At 37.7% G+C, this 15,911-nt stretch overlaps 1 protein-coding gene and 1 long non-coding RNA gene across 6 annotated transcripts in view; one reads left to right on the top strand and one right to left on the bottom strand.

The window, feature by feature from the left end:
• The window catches only part of MACROD2 (mono-ADP ribosylhydrolase 2), a 1,913,210-nt gene that overhangs the window by 211,040 nt on the left and 1,686,259 nt on the right, over positions 1-15,911 (top strand). The gene's annotated exons all lie outside the window — the stretch shown is intronic.
• On the bottom strand, positions 1,425-7,765 carry LOC119232415 (uncharacterized). The gene is made up of 3 exons (XR_005122073.2): positions 7,640-7,765; positions 5,119-5,283; positions 1,425-1,571 (listed from the first exon to the last, which is right to left on the bottom strand). It is a non-coding gene; the product is annotated as an uncharacterized LOC119232415 (long non-coding RNA).

Here is a 15,911-nt window from a genome sequence, read left to right as displayed (position 1 = left end):
AGGATTTGAGGGGCTGATTCAAGAGATTCATGTGTAGAGAACTTTATGAGTTCAACCTTCTATGTGTAGTCTTCCAGCTTCCAGAAGGGAAATGTCATTTTCCTTTACAAAGGTGATGACTCATGCAGAACCCATAGACAGAGACAGAAACATGTCATGGCATTTTAAATATGGCAATTTGATAATTGAGTCATGCCTTCAGAAAATTCCATTATGAGCATCATCTTGGTGATCAGCACAGTGGATAAAGTCATCATTATATGCAACTTCTATATGAGGCTAATTTTCTGAAATTATGATTAATATGGATCAGTAACAAGGTGAGCTTTGTCTTTCCTGGATCTCTTACCACAATAGCACCACAATGTTAATTTTCAAAGACTAAAAATTAAAAACAAAGAAATCATTTAGAAATGGGTGTAAGTTCAACCAAAGCTTTGAACTTCTGTGTATCAAAAGGGTAAAGAAAAAAAAAAAACAAAAAACAAGAGAGTCACTCTCTGGTGAGTGCAGACTATGGAAAAAAATTCTCTCTAAAGATGATCATAAAAGACAAATACAGTCTGGTTCCAACTACCTGCATCATGAGGAGAAGTAGGAAAGAAAACACACACACACACACACACACCCCCCAACACATTATATAAAGAAGGAAAGGTATTTAACCCAAGCTTTAAATAGCAAAGTCTTGGGAGGCAAGGCATCTGGAAATACAAAACATATTCTAGCCCAGTAAAGCTTATTAGATTTGTAGCTTTCCTTTCAGCATTCTTTATGTTTTTCATATCTTTTAATGACAGTACCTTGTGACAAGGAGAGAACAGATGGATGAGAGAAAATATAGTAACATTTTAGCTTTCATCTGTGTCTCTTCAGATCAGAGATTAGGTCTCTGATTTCACAGTCTAGGTACTGGTGTCTGCTAAAGGAGTATGAAGAGACAACACCTACACGATATGTACTTGGGTCTTCCTGTTCCCTAAATCTGGAGTGCTCTGAATCTGACTGAACCATTAACAACTACAGACATAAGGGTTATTGTGTAGCTTATCTCCATAAAAGATCTTAGATAAATGATCTCATCTACCCTTCCTTAGTTCACAATCACCTCATTCTTATCCTGTAGATATTGCTTAGATTTTCTGTGTGTCATATTAAATCTATTTCCATTTAGTAATATTTTTATGGCTTATATATCATACACATCATACACTTTGTTAAATATGAATTTGTTATAAGCTAATTTTACAAAAACTGAAAGTAGCTATGTTTTAATTTAAAACACATTTATAACAGTAGAAAAGAAGGAAAATCACCTTACAAAGGTCTACAATATAGATGGCCTAAAAGACTCAAAATCAGTTGCTCATAAAGTTAAAACTTAATCTTTTAATGACAGACTAAGCACTGGTGAAAAAAATGCAGACAAACCTAAGAACAATTTTCCATTTTTATGAAGATTCTTTTCTTTCTCCCCAAGTCTGAGAAAACCCGAGGCAGAATACCACTAATTCAGAGTAGTCCTAGATGCCATGCATCCCCCATCTTGGATATTTCAAAAAGCTGGACCGCTGGAGTAGGTATGCAAGGAAAAAAAAATATCACATTACTTAAGCTCATCCTAGAGTTGAATTCTCAGACACTCATACCTCCTAGAAAGCTTTGAGTTAATATGATATCCTAGAGCAATTTAAAGTATTTTATGTCAAATTTGAAGCAGTCAACTCTCCTGAAGTTGCATCTCCAGAGTTTTTTTTTTTCCTTCCTGAGACCACCATCCCCCTCCTTTGTGGTTCTGAATCTTTAGATTTTTTTTATTTCCTACCATATTTTTCATAACACATAGTTTCAAATTAAATAAAGGGGTTAAAAAGTAAAGGGATCAATAAAAAAAGAGCTGTTGGCTTAGATTAACATATCAATTTTAAGGAGAATATCTCTGCCATGGCAATTTACTTAGTCACATACTATAAATTGACAGCCCGCTCTATATATTCTACAGGATAGAGTACTGAATGAGATATATCAAATCCCTGCACTCATAAAGCATATCTTCAGTGGGGAGGGGGATATAGATAATAAACAAATTAAGGAATATGTGTGGTGTGTGGTAAGTCTGAATGCAATGAAGGATAGAGGCTAGTAAACAGGAATTAGTGTTATTTTAGGAAGGCTGGTCATAGACATTCTTTCTTACAAAGGTTATCTTTATATACAATCCTAAAAGGGATGGGAATAAGAGAGAAGGAGATCTCCAGTAAGGGAACATAAGAAGGTCATTAAAGAAGGGGTGGAGTGAACGAAGAGGAGAACAGCAGGAGATGGGTAGGATTTTAAGGACTTTGATTGAATGATATTGGGAATTCAATGGAGAGTTTGAAGTAGAGAACTGACATGATCTGATTTATGTTTTTCAATAAATTATCCAGTTGCAATGTTGAGGATAACTTGCAATAGGGCAAAGTTTGAAGCAGTGAGAAAATTAGGAGACTGCAGCAAGTGAACTAAGTGAGAGATGATTACTGGACCAAAGTAGAAGAAGTAAAGCAATATAAGATATGGTCAGATTTTTTAAAAAGATTTATTTATTTATATTATACAAGTACTGGGGTACAGGCCAGATGCACAGGAGGGTAAGAGGATTCACCAGAGACAGAGCAGGGAACAGAACAGGCAGACTGACGAAATACATTGCTGAGGGGAGCAGCAGGTGAGACAGGAGAGGTCGACTTCGCCATGTGGGATTCTCGCAGGCCGGGCGTGATCAAACTGGCACTGCAAAGGCTGCGGACAGCTTCACAGCACTGCACTCAACTGCCTGCGCCACCAGGGGAGGCCTGATATGGTCTGATTTTTATGTAGATTTTGAAAGTGAATTGAGAAGATCTTCTGATGAGATACATAGAAAGTAAGAGAGAGAGAGTGTAGTCAAGAGCACACCAAAGAGGCCTGACTTTAGGAAGGATGAACTAAGATGAGAAAACTGGGGAAAAGGTTTGTATGTATATATTTGGGGTTGATCAGTGCCGTACTAAATACAAAATTCCACTTTGGAGATGATAAATTTTATTTTTTAAAAGATTTATTTATGTATGCATACAAGAGCTGGGGAATAGGCTAGAGGTGTGGGGGGTGAGAAGATTCACTAGAGACAGAGTGGGGAACAGAACAGGTGGACTGACTGACATATACTGGTAAGGGGAGCAGTGAGAGAGACAGGAAAGATCTGCTGCGCCATGTGGGTCACCTCCCCGGCCGGGGATCAAACTCATGCTGCAGTGGCTGCAGATGGCTCAGCTCTGTAGTGCCGCATTTTAACCCCTTGCTCCACCAGGGAGGCCCTGAGATGATAAATTTAGATCCAAGTGGGAATATAGCAAATGGAAAACTGAAGTGGAGTTATAAAGTAAGCAGCTGGGTGTGCAAGTCTATAATTCAGAGTGTAAATCTAAGCTGGAGATATAAATTTGTCATTTATCAGGATAGAAAGCACTGAGTTTAGTTAAGAGCACAAGAATGTATCTTGATAGATAAGAATTCAAGGGGTGAACTCTGGGCTCTTCCATATTAAGGAGGCAGTGATACATGTGGGAATCAGCAAAAGAAATTGGAAAGGGGCAGTCAGTGAGGTAGGAAGAATCCAAGTAAGGAAATCATTTCATGTGGGAGGAGCAATCATCTGTGTCAAGAGAGAATTGACTGCTTGCAGCTGAGGATGGGTGCACCAGTGTTATAAAGCAATGGTGAGGAAAACCTTTTTAATCTTCTCCCCTTAACTTTAACCAAAAAGCAAAAGCTTTTGTAGAAATATCCTGTTCTCTTGTAAAAATACCCTGCTTATATCTGTAACACTTAGGAAGTAAGTTATTTTGCTTAGATTGCATTGAAATTCTGTTGATAGTCTTGGTTTAAAACGATTGTCCCTAAAACCATATGCTCAAAATATCCCCAGGCTTTTTAAAATCCTTACTGATGAAGAAATTATTCAATAAAAGGAAATTGTCTCAGCCACTGTGTTATTAGGAATGTGGTTTAGTGATATTCCAGGGAGAGACTGATTACTGTATGCCCAGATGGATAATTTTCTAGTTGGTACCATCATGCTGATAAAAATCAGTTTCTATGACTGTATGTGAACATTTGCCATTTGCCCTCTGGATACCAGTGCCTTGTGTGGGCTCAAAGGAAGCTAGCTATTGACACCATGGACATAAAAGAACCTTAAAATACCACAATCCAAAAAAGTGCATGAATCAAATTTCTTTCCAGAAGCATATTTTAGCAGCCTATGGGGGAGAGGGGGGCATATTAAAGCAGACACTGCTATTTTCTAGATGCTATGATAAAATAATTTGGAAAGTAAAAAACTGATTTATTGAGTTCTAGAATATTCTTTTACTTGTGTATTAGAAGTCCTACTTAGTTATGCTTGTGTTAATTAGAGCTGACTATTATGCCATGTATTTGTGAAATCACCTTTGGAATGGAGTGGAGGAGAAGGATGAAAGAATGCAAAAAAGAAAGGAGGGAATGAGGGAGAAAAGTAAAGGGGAAGGGAGAGAGAGACAGAGAGAGAGACACACGAGAGAGAGAGGGAGAGAGAGAGAAAAAAAACACTATGCATTTAAAGAGAGTTATGAAATATTGGGAAAAATTAGAAATAAAAGTCATGTATAAAGGCTTTTTTTGGGGGCAAAACACAAAGAGACAAAATGAGACTGAAAATGCAGTCTCTTCAATACTATAATGGAGAGTCTTGAATAGCAGAAGATAGGAAAGATTAGAAGATTCATCCAATGTGGCAGGGAAGACATAGACAGTGGCAGAACCTGGAACCTAGCTAGCTCTTCCAAACTCCAATTCGAGTAGTTCTGACAAGGCTACTCTGCATTCAGAACTACTTCTTTTAATGTTAAAGGATTTGGTTAAAAAAAATCTAATGAATGGTCTTCTTAAATAATGAATAAACAGTGATTATACATTCAGGAAATTTAATATGTGTTATATGACATATGCTAATATAGAAATACTTGCATATGTATTTCTTCATTTGACGTTTTTAAGACACTTTTCAATACCTGTTCTCATTCCTTCAACTCCATACTTATTCAAACTTACCCAAAGATTAATCCTGACACTAAATATATTTTAGTCTCAATGGCAAAGTCCCAACCCGCACAATATTCAGGATGTGCTGTTTATGTTGCAAATAGTATGTACTTGGAACAGCTGGGCAGACCTCACAGCATCTGGAGCAGGAATTAGCCTTCAGGTATACAGTGTCTAATAAAGATACCAAGGAAAGAAGTGTAAGCATTAACAGCTTTATGCATATATATGTATATATATATATATATATATATATATATATATATAACAATAAAGCTTAGCAAAATGGTTCAAATATATCCAGCGCTCTATTCTTGAGAATTTTCAAAATCAATCTTAAATGTTTCTGGATCGATAGGAATTAGTTTAAATTGTGCTTGTCTCAGGCAAAGAATGCTGTAAATCAATCTCCTCCTAAATGTACGTGAACAGCTTAAAATTACATCACATGCCCATGACCAACAAGTGTTGGATGCCAAATCTAAATAGAGTAGATCTAATTTTCACTAGATTGGAATATGTAATACAGAAATAGACTTTTAAAATGTCATGGGAAATAACTGCCTTGCTCCTAATGCCAATACGTTCCTTAAACACCCAATACAAACATCAGATAGACCAGGAATTCATATCATAGTGCAGATTTGATTCATCAGCATTAAAACAAATTATTATACACATTGTATAAAATGGTTATGGTTTAAAGGGATGATCAAGTATAGTCTTTAAAAATTGTACAAAAATCATATTCCCTATTTCATGGTTGTTGCTCACCAAGAGTGCAGCACAATATGGGTTTTTCATTCTTAAGAATTTTTAAAGTGTTGAGACTTGTTGAAGTTTTAATTATTGTTTTTAAACCTAAAGAACAAGTGACTCTCCTAAAGTAAAGTGTGGAGGTATCTGCATAAAAGAACAAAGTGATTTCCTAATTTCTGGTTAAATATAACCCTTTCATTTTTACTAATTACATTCATTATTTAATAACTTCATTCTAGAGGAATTTCAAGAAATAGAAAAAAATTTCAGGAATGCTGAAAGTACTCATCACCAGCTTTACTATGTATACCTATTACAACACACGGAAGGTCTATACTAGAATGCAACTATTAAATATTAACCCGAACTTTTTTTTATGAATCACAGAATCCGTATTGTTCTAAATCTGTGAATACCTGAAAAAGTTCCACCTTCATTGAATTATTCTAAAAAGAAGAAAAACAAAATAAATGAGAGAGCTGAGCAGTCACAAAATGTGAGAAAGGTTTTTAAGAAAATAAAAATAAATAATGAACTTATAAACATATCCGTTTAAAATATATTCAGGGGCCTCCCCTGCTGGTGCAGGCGGTTGAGCGCAGCACTGTGAAGCTGTCCCCAGCCTCTGCAGCACCGGTTCTTTCCCTGCCGGCCGGCGAGGGTCCCACATGGGGAAACAGACCTCTCCTGTCTTGCCCGCTGCTCCCCTCCACAGTGTATTTCGTATTTGCGTCTGCCTGTTCTGTTCCCTGCTCTGTCTCTGGTGAATCATCTCACCCTCCCGCGCATCTGGCCTGTACCCCGGTTCTTGTGTAAATAAATAAATAAATCTTCAAAAAAATAAAATGTATTCAGAAAACAGTAGCCTCTAGCCTACTTATATTTAGAAAACATTCAATCACATATACCAGGAACAGCCCCTCCCCAGCTCTGTTAACAAGGGCACACATTTGAAACAATCTACACTAATCCACTATTTTTCTGTTGAGTGTTGAACTGTCCCCAATATAAATCCCTTGTATGAATAAAAGGCAACTTAAAGACTGGACCTGTATTTTTAAGCCTGGGGCAAAGAAAGCTGAGTAGTTTATGTAGAAAAAAAAAAAAATGGCTTTTAAGGAAGGCTGCCAACCAGCAGTTGCTGTGGGGAACCACGCTGGGGTTAACTCAAAAGGGAATTAATTCATCTCCCTTATTTCAGCAAAGGGAAGTGACTTCTGCAGGGATGCTGGCTGTTTAAGATGCAGAGAAATCACTAGAAATGTCTGCCTGCAGCGATCTCAGGTGTGCTCACCTGCTGGGGCAGGGTAAGGGAGGGAGACCAGCAGGTTATGTGGAAGTCTGGAAATCGACTATTAATAATTGCTCTTGGGAGGTATTTTGATTTCCTCTAGGAAAGGAAGATAAAGAAGGGGCTCATATAGCTAGGGCGGGTGAAACCTTACAATATTTTCTATTTACTTCACCCTGACTCTTATTCTGCTTCATCATGCAATGAAGTTTCTTCCTCCCAATCTGTTTCGTTTAGGGCCAATATTGTTTTGTTTTGTTTTGTATTTGTTTGTTTTGTTCTCCTTGATTTCCTGGAAGACTGACGAATAGTCTAAAGAATGTGAGTGCCTGCTTTGAATTAAGCCCACTGAGTCAAATTACTGATTGCTAAGGCAGCGGTTAGGAACAAGCCAATTTGATTGAAGTTGGAAAGAGACTCTCATGTTTCCAAAGCAATGCTAGAAGCAAAGAGAACATAGCTTATTCCTAGGTTGCTTACATGAAGGCAGGGATAAATTGCTTGTTTGTATAACAACTTTTGAAAGTAGCAGATAGATTGCTTTTGGTGACTAAATATAGTTGTGAGAGGTTGAACAATTGGAGTCATTTCCATAATCAGCAATTGCTGCAGCTGAAATTAGAGAGAAAAGTAAGTGATAAATAAAGGGAAAACACGTCTGGCAGGAAGCATTATTCAATCACAAGTTATCCCAAATGGTTAAAAAATGTAGCTTATATTACACTCCTGTGAATTTATAACAACATGGAAGAAACTAGACCACTCAATTTCACAGTTCCAGGGGAAAATGAGGCTCTTTCGGGAACTTTTACTTTCCGAGCAATGTGTTTGTGATGCATTCCAGATGGACAAGCCTTGAAAAGTGACAGTATCCATCTATTTGTGAAAATGAACACAGAAAGAGTGAGAGTTTTCACATCCCTGTCTCCCTAAAACATATACACTGAAAACCACAAATGAATCTACTTAATCCAATTTGGGAGGACCGCTCAAGATGAAAAGCTTTATCAGTTATCATCAAAGCATCCAGTCAAATACTTCTTCCCTTGAATCTCTGAGTGGGCAAGGGGTGGGGGTCTGGGCGGTGGCAGGGTGGTTAATGAAATAAAATTAAAATAAAGCTAAAGACAACTCTTTGGATGAAGTTCTACAGCTGGCATTTTAATGCTGGGTGATGCAAGGCTGAAATACATCAACGATAATATGTTGTGAGTTCAATTGAAATATAAAAAGATCTTGACAAATTGGAAACATGATCTAAATCTAACAGAAGGACATTTAATGGAAATGAATGTTAGGATCTGAATTTGGTTTCTGAAAGGCATCAGTGTGGGATAGAGGAGATACTATTTAACAGGAGCTATTACAAGAAAATGTTTGTCCTTTGCTAATAAACTCCAGAAAGAAACAACAGTGTCACAGAAAAGCTAATGTGATGTGATTGCAAACCGACTAGAGAAACATATCAACTGAATAAAAGGAGGCAACAATTGACTCTACTGGATGAATCGCAGTCAAACTGGCACACCCATGCCCTCCTGTCACAATGTAAGGGGAGACCTCCAAGTCCTGCCACCCAAAGTCAATCCCTACTTTGGTGACTTGGATCCTACCACTTTTTATCATCCAAGCAACCTCCCTCCATGGTTAACTCTTTTCTCTGTGTAGTTAACTTTTGCGTCTGTTTTATTTATTTATTTATTTTTAAGATTTATTTATTTATTTATTCATTCATTCATTTATTTATTTATTTATTTATACAAGCACTGGGTACAGTCAGAAGTGCGGTAGGGTGAGAGAATTCACCCGAACCAGAGCGGGGAACAGAACAGGCAGACCGACGAAATACACTGCTGAGGGGAGCAGAGGGAGAGCCAGGAGAGGTCTGCGCGCCTGCAGCCGGGGATCGAACCAGCGCTGCAGAGGCTGCGGGCAGCTTCACAGCCCAGCGCTCAACTGCTGCACTACAAGGGGAGGCCTCATTTTATTTCTTTCAGCAGCATTTAGTCCTGCTGAAGTCTATCTCATAAAAATCCCTCATTACGCCCCCTGCATTAGCCCTGTGACCACCACCCTCATCTCCCTTTAGCTGTTCTTTAGTAATCTTTTCATAGTTGCTATCTTCTCTTCACCCCTCTCTCTGCCATCTTCACTCCACCAAAACTTGAATTCTTCTCTCACTGCTCTCCTGGGATGGCCCTTTATTAAAATCATCAAAGACTAAATATAGTCCTTCTCTTCCCTGACTGCTGGGCAGCATTAAATATGGTTTCTGCAATTAGTTTTCTTTGGGCTGGCTCCCTGTTCTGGTTCTTTTCCTCTGTTGTGAGCTGCTTTTTCACAATTTGATGTTTGTTGTTTTACTTTCAGCTTTATTTGTGAGTTTAGGAGGATCTTTTTCCTCTGCCCATTGTAGAAGTGTTGGTCTTCCTCAGGGTCCCTTCCCTCCTTTCATAGCATGTTTCTCCACAGGCAGATGGGGGAGAGAGGGGCGTTTTCTGGACGGAAATCAAAGGCACTAAGCTCTGCTAGGAGAGAGGCCCCCCTGCATAGCTTCACAGGGAATGCCCACCATGAAAGCAATGCTGAGGTATCATAAACAAAAGAACTCCCTCATCAGAGACCCATAACGGAACAATCAGCTGTCTTCCTGCAGCAATGGTTTCAACGTATTGATAACATTGGAGACTTTTAAGAAAATTCTGCCATAAGGAAGCATTTTTGAGCTTAAATACATGGCAGACTAGAGACCCCTGTGTCCCACAAATGCTAACCCCAGGCTCCATCAAGAGGGGTCCTGGAGTGAATCAGTATCACAATGCAGGGAAAAAAAAAAATTCCCAGAAATGCAAACTAAGCTGAAGAGAGATGGAAGAAATAGGACTGCTGGGTCACTGAGGAAAGGCTTAGGGGACTTGGGAGGGAGACCATTCCAGTCTTAGGTAGAAAGGTGGAACTCATTCCTTTTCTTCCTAATGACAATGGCCACCATCTTTTTTTTTAATAATAAATTTTATTTTTATATTCCCCATTCTGACCCCAATCCCCCCCCTCCCGCCCCCCACCTCCCCAAAAGTGTCTCTGGTTCATAGTTTTTTGTTGATTTTGATTTTCACTTTCTTATAGTTATTCATTTTCCTGGTCCCTTATTTAAGTTTTCTAGATTCCTGCTATGAGTGAGACCATCCAATATTAAGCCAAGAAATAGTTAAGTTTGTGTGACAGAATGAGACTTCTATTTCTCCCCCAACCCCCAAAGCTCTCCTCTCCTACTTCCTTAGAAACAGAATCTCTAACTCCTAGCTAGGTTCACAATGGTACATAAAAATGAGACTTTTTTCAGTCTCCCTTGAGGCTCAATGCAGCCATGTACTACAGGTGTGGATGTAACTAGAAGTAGTGGGCACAAAATTGTACTTATATTGAAATGCTTGCCCTTTTAAATCTCTTCCTCCTTATTAAGATGTTTTCTTACACAGGGAAACACTGAAAGGGTTATATAATAAACATCCACATACCCATCATCGATATTTATAATCATTTAACATACTGCTGTATTTGTTTTATGACATATCAATACTTTACCCATACCTATATTCAACTATTTATTTTTTTTAACCATTTCAAAGTTGCAGTCATAGGCAAATGCCATCCCTAAACTTATCTTGTTTTATATGTTTCCAACAATTTTATAAGGTAGGCATGTATTATAAATGAGTAAGCAGAAGGTCAAAAGTCCAAGTAACTTGTTTATGTCACACTGATAGTAATTGGGAGAACCCCTATTTGAACTTAGGCCTATTTTTCTTCAAAGTCCATGTTTCCAACCTATGAGTTTCCCATTCCATCAGTCCACCACCCTAACTCCCCTCTCAAGGGCCCCTAAGGATATCTGAGGTTTTGGAGGTATCACCTTTAACTTTATCCAAACTTGGTGAAAGGTGAATTTTAATCAGTTCAGTTCCCCAACTAAAAGAGAGAGGGACTCTGACCCATTTGGAAATAATTAACCTGCACTCTATATTCTGCCTTTGATTGTTTTTCTCTTATTTTGGTAGAAGAATAAAGAGGGCCAAGCAGGATGGGGAACCTCAATAGAGAAAAGAAATTACAGCTTTCATTTCTACTACAAATATTTCTCTGTGAGAATCGAACATTCTATTAAATAATGTATTCTTCTTCTTCTCTGATTAACTTGAGGGTAAGAAGAAATTCAGAATGCACAGCTCTACCTTTTTATTCCTGATTTTTTTTAACCTCATTCATTACTCTTAAGTAAGACCTATTTACCATACATCTGAAGACTGTTAAACAGTTAGGGGGTCACCCAACCGCCATTGATGGACAAAATTCCTGAAGTTATTTCTTTGAGTTTCATCATGACTGATTCACTCTCAGCCACCTTAATACCATGATTTGGAAGCTCCTAAAGCAATTGGTTTAGTAATTTATTGTGCAATCTGTGCCATGGACATAAAACTTTTAAAAGTAAAGCTCAGTTTCCAGTCTAAAAGAAATGTTTAAATCTGTTGGTAAAGACTATTCTCTATCAGCCTAGTTGCCAGTGGTCACTCGGCACTGAGGAGCCTCACATTTGGCACAACTGCCCCTCTGGATGTATAGGCAGGCAAAACCCAGAGATTACGACTTTATCATCTCCCGACTGAAACCAGAGTTCCATTTAACAAGCTGACAGGAGCAAGAGGACCACAAAATAACAAGCAGATACACAGTGTGGTATTTGTCAAAGATAAGGGGCTGAACCTGAGCTTAATGCTTCTTGACGGTTTGGACGCCATTCAAATCATCTACCCCAAATAATTTCTGTTCCATGAACTCTGTCTCTTATTTGGAGCTGCCATTCTGACACATGAGGTCTCATTTGATGGCACTCTTTTGAAGACACCAGAAATGCCATCAAAGTCAGTGCTGATTTCAGTCACATGTCTTATGTTTCCATATATGCACTTTACTGTAACTCTTAAGGGCTGGGCCAAATTTAATTCAACTTCATTGTTATACCTTCCTAAAGCTAAATTTACAAATTGCACACAAACATGCACACATGTTTGCAATAAAACTTTCCATGAAAACACATAGCCTCATTTCTTTATGGTTATAAAGCACAGAAAGAGATCTTAAAGCATAAAACTTTAATCCAATCATGTGTGTCTTGATGCCCATGTTATATAAAATAGGAAATTAAAAAAAAAACAGTGATATCTATTGCCGTTTTACATTTGGTCTTCTGAGAGTACATATATTTCTCTATCACATGCATACACAAATTAAATTTGAAAAGAAAAAATATTCTTTTTCCTGTTTTCTTCAAAATGCACAAAAGTAGCCAATACATGCAATATGGTATACATTAGGAAAATTAAATTTTGGATGAATCTGACAGTACAGATGAGTTAGACATATCATGCTAGCAAACACTGAAGAGAAGCTATGTTTTAAAAACTAAATATCATATAGCTATAGAGCAAGTAAATATCCTTTTGTTTTTATAGATAAATGACATAAAAATGAGATTTATACAGCTGTCAAGTCTCCAGTTAGTCTGAAACTCTTCAAATACTGAAATGTGTGACTGGGTCTCTAATTGCATTTTATGGTTTGTGAGGAGAATCGCATTGTAGCAGAATGTTTTGTTAACGCAAAGTCTTCCTCTATTTGGATGGTGTTTTATTTCCCTTTTTCTCAAAACTCTATATAGCTCTTCTTCCAACTTGCTCACTGCAAGGTCTCCCTCTTTAGCTACCACAATCTGAAGTTTCAGTCTTTGTTCTGAAATTTGCAAACAATGATCTCTATAAGCTTAAATATGCATTACCACCACACACTGATTATTCTGATGGAGGGTCTCTTCAACACAGACTGAGAAGTTTACCTCCCTAGAGCTTAACAGAACAATCTTGAGTAACATGTACCTTCACGATACTCTTCTCAAGTCTGGGGCAGGAATGAACCACTCCCATAGAGATCAGTTATGACAACAAATTCCTGGCATGTTTTTAACTGAGTAAGGGAAATACAATAGTTCTCCACATTTCAGCAACAAAGACTGAGAGATTCAAAGCTAAAGAGAAGATACCCAGAAGAGCTGGGCTTGAGGAATTTCCGTTCAGAAACACTTCCCATGTGTGTTGCGCCACAATTTTCTAAGAATATGATATATTTGTAGCCAGACAAAAGGAAATGATTCTAGCACCACTTAGCAGCCACTTGGAACTATGGTTCACAGAGGCCTGGGAACAAGATATGACTTAAGTTGTAGCTGCTGGTTGATTCTTCCCCAGGATGATCCACAATATAGACTCTGAAGTTACCCATCAGGGTTGAATATGACAAGGTTACATTACTGATGTTCCAAACAAATATGAAGAAACACACTATGAATTAGAATATGACAATGGGTAAGGGTGGGGCAGATAGAAAAGCTCATTGAGGGATAGTCTATATGTGAATTTTTTTAATATGTGATGAAAAGTTAAAAATAACATATATCTAGGGATATTAAAAACTTCTCAGATATAAACTATGGTCCACACATTAATAGTTTATTCTTTAAGCATCTTAAGAACCATAGTAATTTATTACCTGAATGTTTAGAACTAGAACAAACTTATGGCAGGTAAAGAATAGCAAGCATAAAGTAACTAAAACTATATTAGAAGTTCTTACATTTTCTACATTAGTCTCGTAGGTTAAACATGGATAATTCTATTATATACACACAAGATAAACTTATGTATATGCATATAAGCATGCATATACTAATGCACACACACAAACACGCACACACACACATCCTATACTCTCGCAGTTATCACAACCCACCAATGATCATTTTCATCTTTATTTCCTATCTGAACTGTGCTCCAGAGGAGAGGGAGGATTTAATCTCCAATCCTGCTAAGTTTCTCTCTCTTTTTTTTTAAGATTTATTTATTTTATCCATACAAGAACTGGGGTACAGGCCAGAGGTGTTGGGGGTGAGAGGATTCACCAGAGACAGAGTGGAGAGCAGAACAGGCAGATTGACTGAAATACACTGCTGAGAGGAGCAGCAGGCAAGACAGGAGAGGTCTGCTGCTCCATGTGGGTCACCTCCCTGGCAGGGATCGAACTCATGCTGCAGTGGCTGCGGGTAGCTTCATAGTGCTGTGTCTTAACACCCTGTGCCACCAGGGAGGCCCTCAATCCTGCTAAGAATCTCCAGTATTTTTTTGTACAGGAGTCAACTGCTAGAATGAAGCCATTTGTAAGGTCAGAGTATGTCTTGGGCAAATTTCTTGACCTGGTTGGCATGGGTGGCGCCCGTTCTATGAGATCCTGACAGGCATCTTCCATAAAGAGCTGAGTATAGCAGTGAGAGGAGAGAAAACCTGAACTTACATGTTTGTAGTAACTACATGAAAAGATTCAGCTTTTCCTTGTCTCACTGTGTATAAATTTTCCTTTCACCAAATACTAGCACTTGAAGCCACCATAGTCTTTAATGACTTTTGGTCTTTACATCTGTTGATCCCTCAAATAAAAAGTCTGTTCTCTATTTCTCTGCTTGCAATAGTCACATATCTTCAATGGTATATCTTCTAAAATCAGCCTTTGGAATTCATTTATTTCCCATTGACCTCCTTTTGCATTGACATGTGTTGGGGGATATTAGGAAGTTCCCTCGAAAACTGGCTGGCATGCCCCAATAGGAAACTTGGCATAGTTTTCTTAGTAATGTTTTTTGAAGTCCATTTAGCTCTAAACATATACTTTAAATTATCCCTTGGTGTCATGCATTAGTCTGAATTGCTTAAATAGTTGGATAAAATGAATTTAATAATCTGTAATAACATTTGCTACATGACATAATAAATCTCAAGTGTTGAGTTTGCTGAATTTAAAGTGTTTTAAAGTGTATCATTTTTAAAAGGATAGGTCTGAAAATTAAGGGTTAAATTGGTTACTCAGGTGATAGAAGTGATGGCAGCTTAACAAAAGATAATGAGTGAAAGTCAGAAAGAGCAATGAAGGAATGTGCTATTCTCCCTTCTACTTAACACTAAAGAAAAAGGCAGAAATAGAAGAAATAAATTATCAAGTCACCGGAGCCAAGGGAGAGGTGCACAGTAAGATATGAGACCGAACTGTCCTCTAATTTATCTTCCAATAGCACACTGTAGGTTAGTGGAATAATTTAAGAATCTGTGACAAATATAGTCTACAAAACCTTGTTCTGAGGTTTAGTTCATAGTACGCACTTAGAATAGAACATGCCATACTTATTATTAAGTGTTAAGGCTTCTAGTAACTTTTATGTGAAGCATGTTCATTGTGGTTGATATTGAGTAAGGAATAGTCTTCAATTACTATTGGCCTGCATTTTTCCCCAAAGAAATTCAATAAAGAGAAACAAACATATCACAGCATATGATACATTGTATTGTTTCATGAAACTTCTAAATTTCAACTACATATATACAAATATACTGGGTTGGATGTGAAATGAATTTCTTATTATGGTCTGTAGACAAAAAAATGTTGGAAAGACTTGATTCTAAGGAATTCCCAGCATTCACCTCAAATGGCCTACAATTATAAGACATTCTAAACTTTGAAGCCACCTAACAGGCTTAGGATTTACAAAGGTAAGGGAGGGTGGAGAAAGGAAGGAAAGGCTAGTTGGATATAAACTAGTATAAAGAACTGAATAACCAAGATGCAAAGAAAGAGCAGTCAATGGGCTGTAACA

This window comes from Talpa occidentalis, unplaced genomic scaffold (assembly GCF_014898055.3).
Source record: "Talpa occidentalis isolate TD23 unplaced genomic scaffold, MPIMG_talOcc4v2.1 talOcc4.10, whole genome shotgun sequence".
NCBI classification, from domain to species: domain Eukaryota; kingdom Metazoa; phylum Chordata; class Mammalia; order Eulipotyphla; family Talpidae; genus Talpa; species Talpa occidentalis.
The sequence above is the reverse complement of the archived record's forward strand: the minus strand, read 5'-3'. Positions and strand labels throughout refer to the sequence as shown.